At 34.1% G+C, this 8,587-nt stretch overlaps 1 long non-coding RNA gene across 1 annotated transcript; it reads right to left on the bottom strand.

Annotated features, from left to right (window-relative positions):
• Window positions 1–850: 850 nt before the first annotated feature.
• On the bottom strand, window positions 851–8,219 carry LOC111926364 (uncharacterized). The gene is made up of 5 exons (XR_002862870.2): window positions 7,988–8,219; window positions 7,735–7,820; window positions 4,616–4,667; window positions 2,067–2,354; window positions 851–1,380 (listed from the first exon to the last, which is right to left on the bottom strand). It is a non-coding gene; the product is annotated as an uncharacterized LOC111926364 (long non-coding RNA).
• Between the last annotated feature and the right edge of the window lie 368 nt (window positions 8,220–8,587).

Raw genomic sequence — 8,587 nt, 5'->3', positions numbered from 1 at the left:
ATATGTTACTTCTCTATTTATGAACTGCAGGTTACTTTAATATTAAATGTTAATAAAAATAATAATAATAAAATAGTTTCAATTGTAGGGAATATACCATACAAAGGGACACCTTCCACTAAACCAGGTTGCTCAGAGCCCTACCCAAAATGGTCTTAAACACTTCTGTGGAGGGGGCATCCACAGCTTCTCTGGGAAACTTGTGCCAGTGCCTCACCACCCTCACAGTAAAGAGCTTTTTCCCAATATCTAATGTAAACTTACCCTCTTTCAGTTTGATGCCATTGCCCATTGTCCTATCACTGCATGCTGTTGTAAAAAGGTCCATTGGAATAAAAAGGACAGATTGCTTGAACAAAAACATTTTATGATGTTTGTAAAATGAATAAAAATAACCCAATATTTTCGTGGACATGATTTCAAAACAATTAACTAAGAAAATTATAATCATCTTTTCAAAATTAACAGAACTACTCAGTCATAGCTATCTGTAATTGCCAAATGGTGACTCTCCAGTGCAGCTAGTTAAAACCATATTATGTTTTCATGTTCAAAACTTACATGGCCATTTTAGATTTTGTATAATTTACTGAATATTTTGGGATTATCATGCTCATTTTGTGAAAACAGGATTTTTCCCTTATAAACACATCCTTGTGCATGCTTGTTTATCCAGGTTACTAGTAAAGGAATAAATATGCTTTGAAATTGTTCCCACAGTTTTGTCTAATACAAAAGGGTGAAATAACAAAAAAGATATATTTATTTTTCCTGTTGTTTAAAGCACTTTTTTCTACTTTATTTTCTCAGCTGGTTAATATATTAATTTTATCCAATATAATTCTTGTAATTTTATGTTTTTAGATAAATTTTATTGGTCTTCTGAAAATTAGATATTTTTATTGGCTGTAATCAAGATTTCATGCCACTGCCAGTACATATGACTGCATACTTTCATCAAGCAAGTTACTTCATTGCCATATATGTGCCACATATTTAGAGAAAAAGATATTTGTTTTTATTGTAGGTGATATTGCTGAAAGAAAGCACATTCATCTACACATATCATACACATATGTGATTAACAGCTTCCAGATTTTAAATTAAGGAAGACACATTAAGGAGGCTTATTAAAGAGATTGAGGTCATTATGTCTAAATTTAATCAGCTGGACTTGGAAGATCCGCAATTTGGAACATCTTTATTGCTAATTATGTCCTGGATGATCAAGTTTAACAACAAAGGAAGAGATACTCATCAACCCACTGCTTCTAAGTGGCTTACAGAGATCAGAGAAATACAGTCAAATGGTTGGTTTATGAAATTGTTCCAGTAAGCCTGTCTTCCCATTTGCTTCCAGGATTTAGATCAATGATGTGCCTGAAACAGAAAATAAGATTCTAAAACAGAACAATTCTTCAAACAGAGAAAAGTGCAGGTGTGATTATGAGCTGAATTAAATAAAAATAAACATATACTTCTGTGCTCTCACAAGGCAGATCTTCCACTTCAGTCTTCTGTGAATCACAGAAAATGACACAGTAATCTTTGGGTATTTCATAAAATTTCCTTATTTTCATAATTTCTAAGGCTTTGATCTTTTTTGATGCAAAGAAGTACCCTGGTCTCAGGAGTTTCCTAACCTCATCATGTGCCAGAAGATCACAGGTTGCTCTACTCCTTTTACTGCCTCTGTTCTACTCTTCCAATGGGACACAGACATTGCCCGTTGCTGTTAAAATCAGAAACTGAGGTAATATAAATATCTAGTCTTCTTCACTGCTGCCTATCCAGCAATCATGGAACACTTAGTCTTTGTACCCTAAACACCTACACAATCTATCACACTTCTCATCTTAGCCCCAAGACTAAACAATGTGTAATGTTGAGGTCTTGCACCAAGGAGCAGAACAAATACACGGATGTTTTTCTAGCAGCAGAAGATTGTTAGACTTTTGACTGTCCTTCTTGAACCCAAATTCCTCTAAGAGATTCAGACAGCAATTCAGAGTAGGCTAGAGCAGAATTTCCAGAAAAGTAAGGAAAACTGGCCCACAGACTCTTACCATGTTTCAGATAATACAAGGAAAAATTCTAGGATACTGAAGATTCAGATACTTCAATTTGCTGCCTTGCCTTACAGCTTGGGATCCTCCAGGCAAGTATAGCTCATGTCACTTTATCATCATCTTTTTCTTGTGCCAGGAAGACAGCTGCTACAGACACCACTGCTCACAGCTTGGTCATGAGTTAGAAAAGTGGCATATTACGTGACAAAAGCTGGGTCAGAGGATTTCTCTGCCTCACGTCCAGTACACGAGTGAGTGACTGGAAGCAATGTGTCCTAGAGGATCCTGGTAAATTAAAAAGGGAAAAAATATGGGTGTGAGAAGGGTAAGGACATAAATAAAATGGTAAGATGCTGAATTTTAGCTCATACGATCTTCTGTACTTTTTTGGTGCTTTTTTTGTTCCCTCATCAAATATATTCCACAAATTATGCCTTCTTAGTTTGAAAATAGTTAATATCTTAAAGTGAACCTAGATGAGTCTGATTATATGCCCAAGGCCAGAATGGAGAAACAGAAATAGATGTAAGATGGATTTGAAGGAACAATCCTGCTTAATGGGTATTAAAAAAATACGTCAACAAAAGCTCAGCAAAGCTCAGGGTGAAAAGAGTATATTCTTTCTGTTGTGGCTACTGAGGAATTAATAAAGTTACACTAAACTGACCTGGAATTTCTGAGTGACTGGGATGTTTTCTTTTTTTCCTCTGCACCAGTTTTTGATAGGATGATAAATACTGGAGTATCACTCTGGCACTTTATAGCCATTGCACCAAAAATAGCAAGAAAACTAACAAGACTGAAATAGAAGAGTGTATCCATGGAAACTCTGTACACAATGGTATTGAAGATTTTATGTTGAATCAGAGGAAAATAATTAGTAGGGGTGAGGAATAAAACTGAGATTCCTTCATGCCTAATAAGTACAACAATTACATGGCCTTCCTTTATTTAGGAAAGAACACAGTCCTGGAAAATGTAGGGCACCATGCTAAATGGATCACACGACCTGATTTCCTTTTGTCAATCCCAAGGAAGTGACAAGCTGCATAGCATGCTTAATTATTTCCCAAATAAGAATTTTCAGTATCAATGCAGAAAAGTGTGTGTAGGGTATGCATCTAGATACTGACAAATTTTCTTTGCTGCGTCTCAGCAAAATATTTATATGTATTAATCTGTGTAAATTTTTTTAGATCACACACACAAATGCTACCATCTACTTAGCATTCTTCCAAATGTCATATTTCTCAAAATAATTAAAAATATTTATTGTATAAAGGAAGGACGAGTGAAATGATATCAGAAATTAATAACAAAGCTGTAAAATCAGAAAGTGAACAGGGAGTTCTAATATTCAAAATAAAATCATACCTTTATTTAAATTTGATTCTAAATGAAAAATATAAGCATGGCATATAAAAGTCAATGACTGCTTTCACTTAGAAATAAAGATGGGTAAAAAAAACATTGACTCCAGCGTGGCCTTTGCCTAGTGATTACACTTGTGAGATTGCCTTGAAAAATACTGTTATGACTCTGGGGAGGGAGTCACTGCTGATTACTGAAAATATAAATATAAAAGGAAATAGAATGCTTGTATTGATTTGTGAAAAGACACCCTGTGAATTTAATTTAAACCTGTATGGTTTTTAATATTTGGCTTTTAATTTTGCTAAAGAATATTAAGAAGATAATTTGGCTTTCAGTGTTAACACTTTGAGTAAGAAATTTTGTTTAGAAGCTGCAATTAAATAATTCAAAAATAATTAATTCAGAAGACATCCCATTAAATTACAACCCTCCCCACTGGTTAACTTGGTGCCAAAATGTATTGTTTAATTTATCATTCTTAGTATTTTTAGAAGGCCTCAAGGCAGGGAATGAAGCAATAATAAATAGGGAATAGTGGATAATTAGAGAAGGAAATGTGGAACAAAATTACTAAGGGCTTTAGGTGAAGTTCATTATTACTATTTAATAGTGCCCAAGAGCATTTGATCAAATTGTGGATCATGTTTAAAAGTGGGGTGAGAAAAATCTTAGTGGAGGAGAGTTTTCCAAGTACCACTTTCAGAATTTTGCAGCAAGTTTTACAAAATTTATCAAGGAGTAAAAAAGCAAAAGCATATTGACCAAACCTTTTATTCTATCACAATGCTCTAGTGAGATTTGAAGAAGACAGAGGTTCTTTATTCCCTCAGATATTGTTCAAGATATGAGTATTACATGATTAAGCAGTAAAGCACTTCAAAAATGAGTGATAAGGTGACACATTGCAAGTAGAGCCCTTAGGGCTTTTAAGCACAAGTTGAAGTAGGTATTATTTTTTTTTAATTCTCCAGGGTGTTTGATTTTTAGCCACATCTTAAAAGAAGCACATTTTTAACACGGATCTTTCAAGTTGACTTGAGCTTTCAGGGGTTTTTTTTTTTCTTTATCCCGCCATTTTCCTCATGCATTTATGTTATTTCTTTAATTTAGTATAAAAAATATCCTGAAAATATTTTTAAACACAAATATATGTGAAAAATTACAGAACTCACCTTTTCAATATTCAAAAAACAAGATCCTCTCTGACATTTTTCCCCTGAAAGACTTAAAAGAATGAGAGCATGAGATCCATGGAATACAGTAAATAAGAGCATTAATTTAAGCAGTAAGAGTGAGTTTAATGTATGGAATATTCTTTCAAATCTAAAAGTATTTTCTGAAGGTCTGAACTCTGATATATTGAATTATTTTGAAATATTTTTATGTCTTCCTATGCTTAAAAAGAAAAAAAAGAAAAATAAAAAGAGAAAACCCCTTCTGATCTGTGTTCCACAGTAGAAGAATGGGGGAATAGGATAAGTAACTTAATTACTTCTGAAAATTTCCCTTCCAGGGGAACAGCTACATTTTCAGATATATATGCTGACTCAAAGTAAAATGATGCCTGTTAAATATAAAGAATTTTGTGGGTCGGAAATTCTAATTATTCAGCAGTTCCGTTCATTAGAAAATGGAGATCTCCATCTTTAGACATTTGATTTCATAGACACAGCAGACTGGACATTATGCTCCTTTTTTATTATTTTTTTTTTAAATTTTTATTTCCTCATAAACTTTGTTAACAGCAGAAGAGTCTAGCTGGTTTGCCTTTTAACTAAGTGTATTTGACTGGGAAAACTGTTTGATGTGTTTCATTTGATATTTTGGAAGTTTATAAAATCACTGGCACAGTTTAACAAAGAATTCTAGTGATAACAGCACTGGCAGTAATAGTAAGAATAAAACACTATTCACAATATGTGAAATGCCTTAATTTTTACTTTAACCAGGGAGGTAGGGTGTCCCTGCCTCTTTCAATATGGGAATGACTGAAAAAGAATATTAATTTTTATTCAAAGCCTTGATCTATTTACACTGTTTGAGATAGCATGAAGAGGTAGTAGAAAACACCATAACATTTTCACTCAGATTCACATGACGGGACAAAAAGCCTTTAGATTTGGAAGGGTTAGAATGTCAAAAAAATAAATAAATAAATAAAATAAAAAAAGGAGAAATCTGGTTGTCAGCCAAGGCAAAGAAGTCAATTATTTGGACAGATATTGCCCCTAATTTCTGTCACAATGATTACTGAGCACTCTTCAAACCAATCCACAATTTGCTGAAAGAGGATGGAGCAGTTTTCCTTGAGACTGTCCATACTGCAGAATGTATCTTATTTATGGATCTCAGACAAACAGCCTACAGCTCTGTCAGAGACAGTCTTGTGTGACTTGGGGCCTCCTCTCTTTTATTTGTTGTATTCAGAGGCATTCTCTGATCTCTCTGTTGTTCTCTGTAATGCTATGCACAGCCATAACCTTGAAAATGAATTATTTACTTAGGTTGGCCACGTTATTGTGTGTCTAAATCCCTCCACAACACTTCCTACTGTACATGTACAAGTTCTTATGTCCGATTCATGACATCAGGAAATCATATCACTTAAACACTTACTTCAAAAGCATACATTTTCTAAATAAAAGCTGGAAGAAAATAGTTAAGAAGATATCTCTGAATATTGCAAGGAAAAGGTCAGATGAGTCTAAAAGACATTAAAAAATAGCAGTACACGTTTTAATTGGTTGGACTACATTATTCTGGACTTTTTAGTTTGCTTGACCAATTGCTCTGACACAGATCTGCAAAAACAGAGAAGTGCATATATGTCCATAGGAGAAAATTTTCCTTTTTGTCTTGGGAGGAACATTCAACTTCTATTTGAAGTGAAGCTGGGGTCTTCACTGCAATTTAAATAATGCTTTATCAATAATGTAGAAGTTGATTTTAGCAATGTATTTCTTGCTGTGTTTTCTCTGCTGTTTTTTCTTCTGAAAAATTGCACAGAAAAAACATATTTATCTTACTGTGATAATGGTGGAAATAACATTACTTAAGTAAGTTATTTTAACATTTTGATGCTAATTTATAATTGCTGAAAGTTCCTCAGCTCATGATTTTTCCAGTTTCAGTTTTATTTATATTGTCTATTTTTCCTTTAGTCTTATTACCAAGAAAATTCTTTACCTGTCTTTTTTTTAACATATAATTTGTTATTAAATCTTATCACTCATCCACTATCAAATTCACCTGTGTGAATTGACTCCATTGTCATTGATAATGCTCACCTATACATCTTAGATGTCATGTGCATGGCTCATTTTTTAAGTTTTGTGAACTTCAGAGCAGATTTCAGAAATACTACCTCTACTATTTTGCATTTACAACACCTTTTAAATGAAGCTTGCAATGGAATTTAAGATCATAAATTAAGCTTCAGAGTGACCTTGAAAACCTGAAATATAGATTCCTGTTCTTTTATATTTTGAAATAAAAAGATCAGAAAATGTATCAATTAAAAAAAAATATTTACAGGAGTTGAGTGAAAGTTCCAATATTTTTCAGAAGGAAAAGTTACTGCTACTTTTGAAAATCAGGATGACTTTAAATATAAATTATTAATCTAAAGCTAGAGACAGTCAGTTTTAGATATAATTTACATTACATATCTTAGGATATGTAACTGTTACAGTCTGCTTAATAATTAGGTCAATAGAAAGACAGTGCCTTCCAGACAGGAATAGGTTTGGGTCAGCCTGTGAGGTAATTCATCAAACTTGGTACAGTGCCTCCCAGGCAAGTAACTATTCACTTTGGTCTGGAAGAGAAGGCAGAACGTGGATATGTCTCCCAGGTAGAAAATTAAATGGGTCAGCCTTGGAGGCAGCCCAGATAGGTGACTGTTCAGCTTTACTTGAAAATGGATTAACATGCTAAGGTCATTCCTGAGTACATAACTATTGGCTCCTGCTCAGATGACAAGCCATTATTCATGGACTTCCTTCCACATGAAGGGCTGCTTATGGCAGCTTATCTTAAAAATAGATCATGAGATGGTTAGCCTTTGTCTCTAATAATAAAGTCCTGTTTGTGAACACAAGTGTATGTTTTACCAGGACATAAGAAATCGCTGACCCTGGTGATTGTATCTCTGCCAGGGATAGTAAAAGACATTCCCTCAGCTGGTATTGCCACAACTGAGATCACATGTTAATGAATAAGAAAGATGCAAAATGTACTGCTGGTAAATAAGCCTTTGGCAGGTGTGAAAGCTTAGAGAGCATATGCTTACCTGGAGTACACATGTTCCTGGCTTGGAAGACAACATCAAGAGCTTCATATATTTAAACTAGCCTTTTATCCATGTCCATCTGAAAACTGAAAATAGTGTATTATTTGAGGAAAATACACTGAAAATGCACACAATTATTAAAGTAAGGAGGTAAGCCAGAGCGATAAAACAGAGAACACAGGCATAAGAAACTTGACTGAACAGGATAGGAGGTCTGGGAGGAGAGATGAAAAGTAGCAGATTAGTACGCAACACAACAAGGTTCTTTATCCAGTTTCCTCTCTTTCTTTTGATTTTTTCATAAGCTCTTGTCAGTATGTTCTGCGTTGTGGCTGTAAGATAATAAAAGAGAATATGTTATTATTTGAGGAGAGGGAGCCAAGTGAAGAATAGAGGGCATCCAATAAATTGGAAATTCTGATAGGTCTTGCTGAGTGCCAAATGGCATATGCATAAATTAGCAACACTGAAGGAATTCTGGCAGTGATGAATCAGAGAAAGGGCAGTTTTTTTATGGGAAGGCTAAGAGGGATCAGGTGGTCTATGGTACACTTAATGATGCTGCAGGAGTTAGAAGGTGATAAGAGAAAGTGGAAACTTTGGATTGGGATTAATTAGGAAGATGCATATTTCCTGTGTAACTTGTGACAAAGAATGGTACTTTATAATGAAAGCCAGTGCTCTGAGACATATGTTAGGAAACTTCATAATGATGAAGTCCAGATTTAAAAAAAAACTCTGGAAAAATACAGATGTTCAAGAAAAACTACCACAAAAAATTAAATTTAACATTAAAGGCTATAATGAATCAGCATCTTATGGCAGACAGCTTACTGAAATGTCTGTTAGGATT

This window comes from Cyanistes caeruleus, chromosome 3 (assembly GCF_971803275.1).
Source record: "Cyanistes caeruleus chromosome 3, bCyaCae1.hap1.1, whole genome shotgun sequence".
Lineage (NCBI taxonomy): Eukaryota > Metazoa > Chordata > Aves > Passeriformes > Paridae > Cyanistes > Cyanistes caeruleus.
The sequence above is the reverse complement of the archived record's forward strand: the minus strand, read 5'-3'. Positions and strand labels throughout refer to the sequence as shown.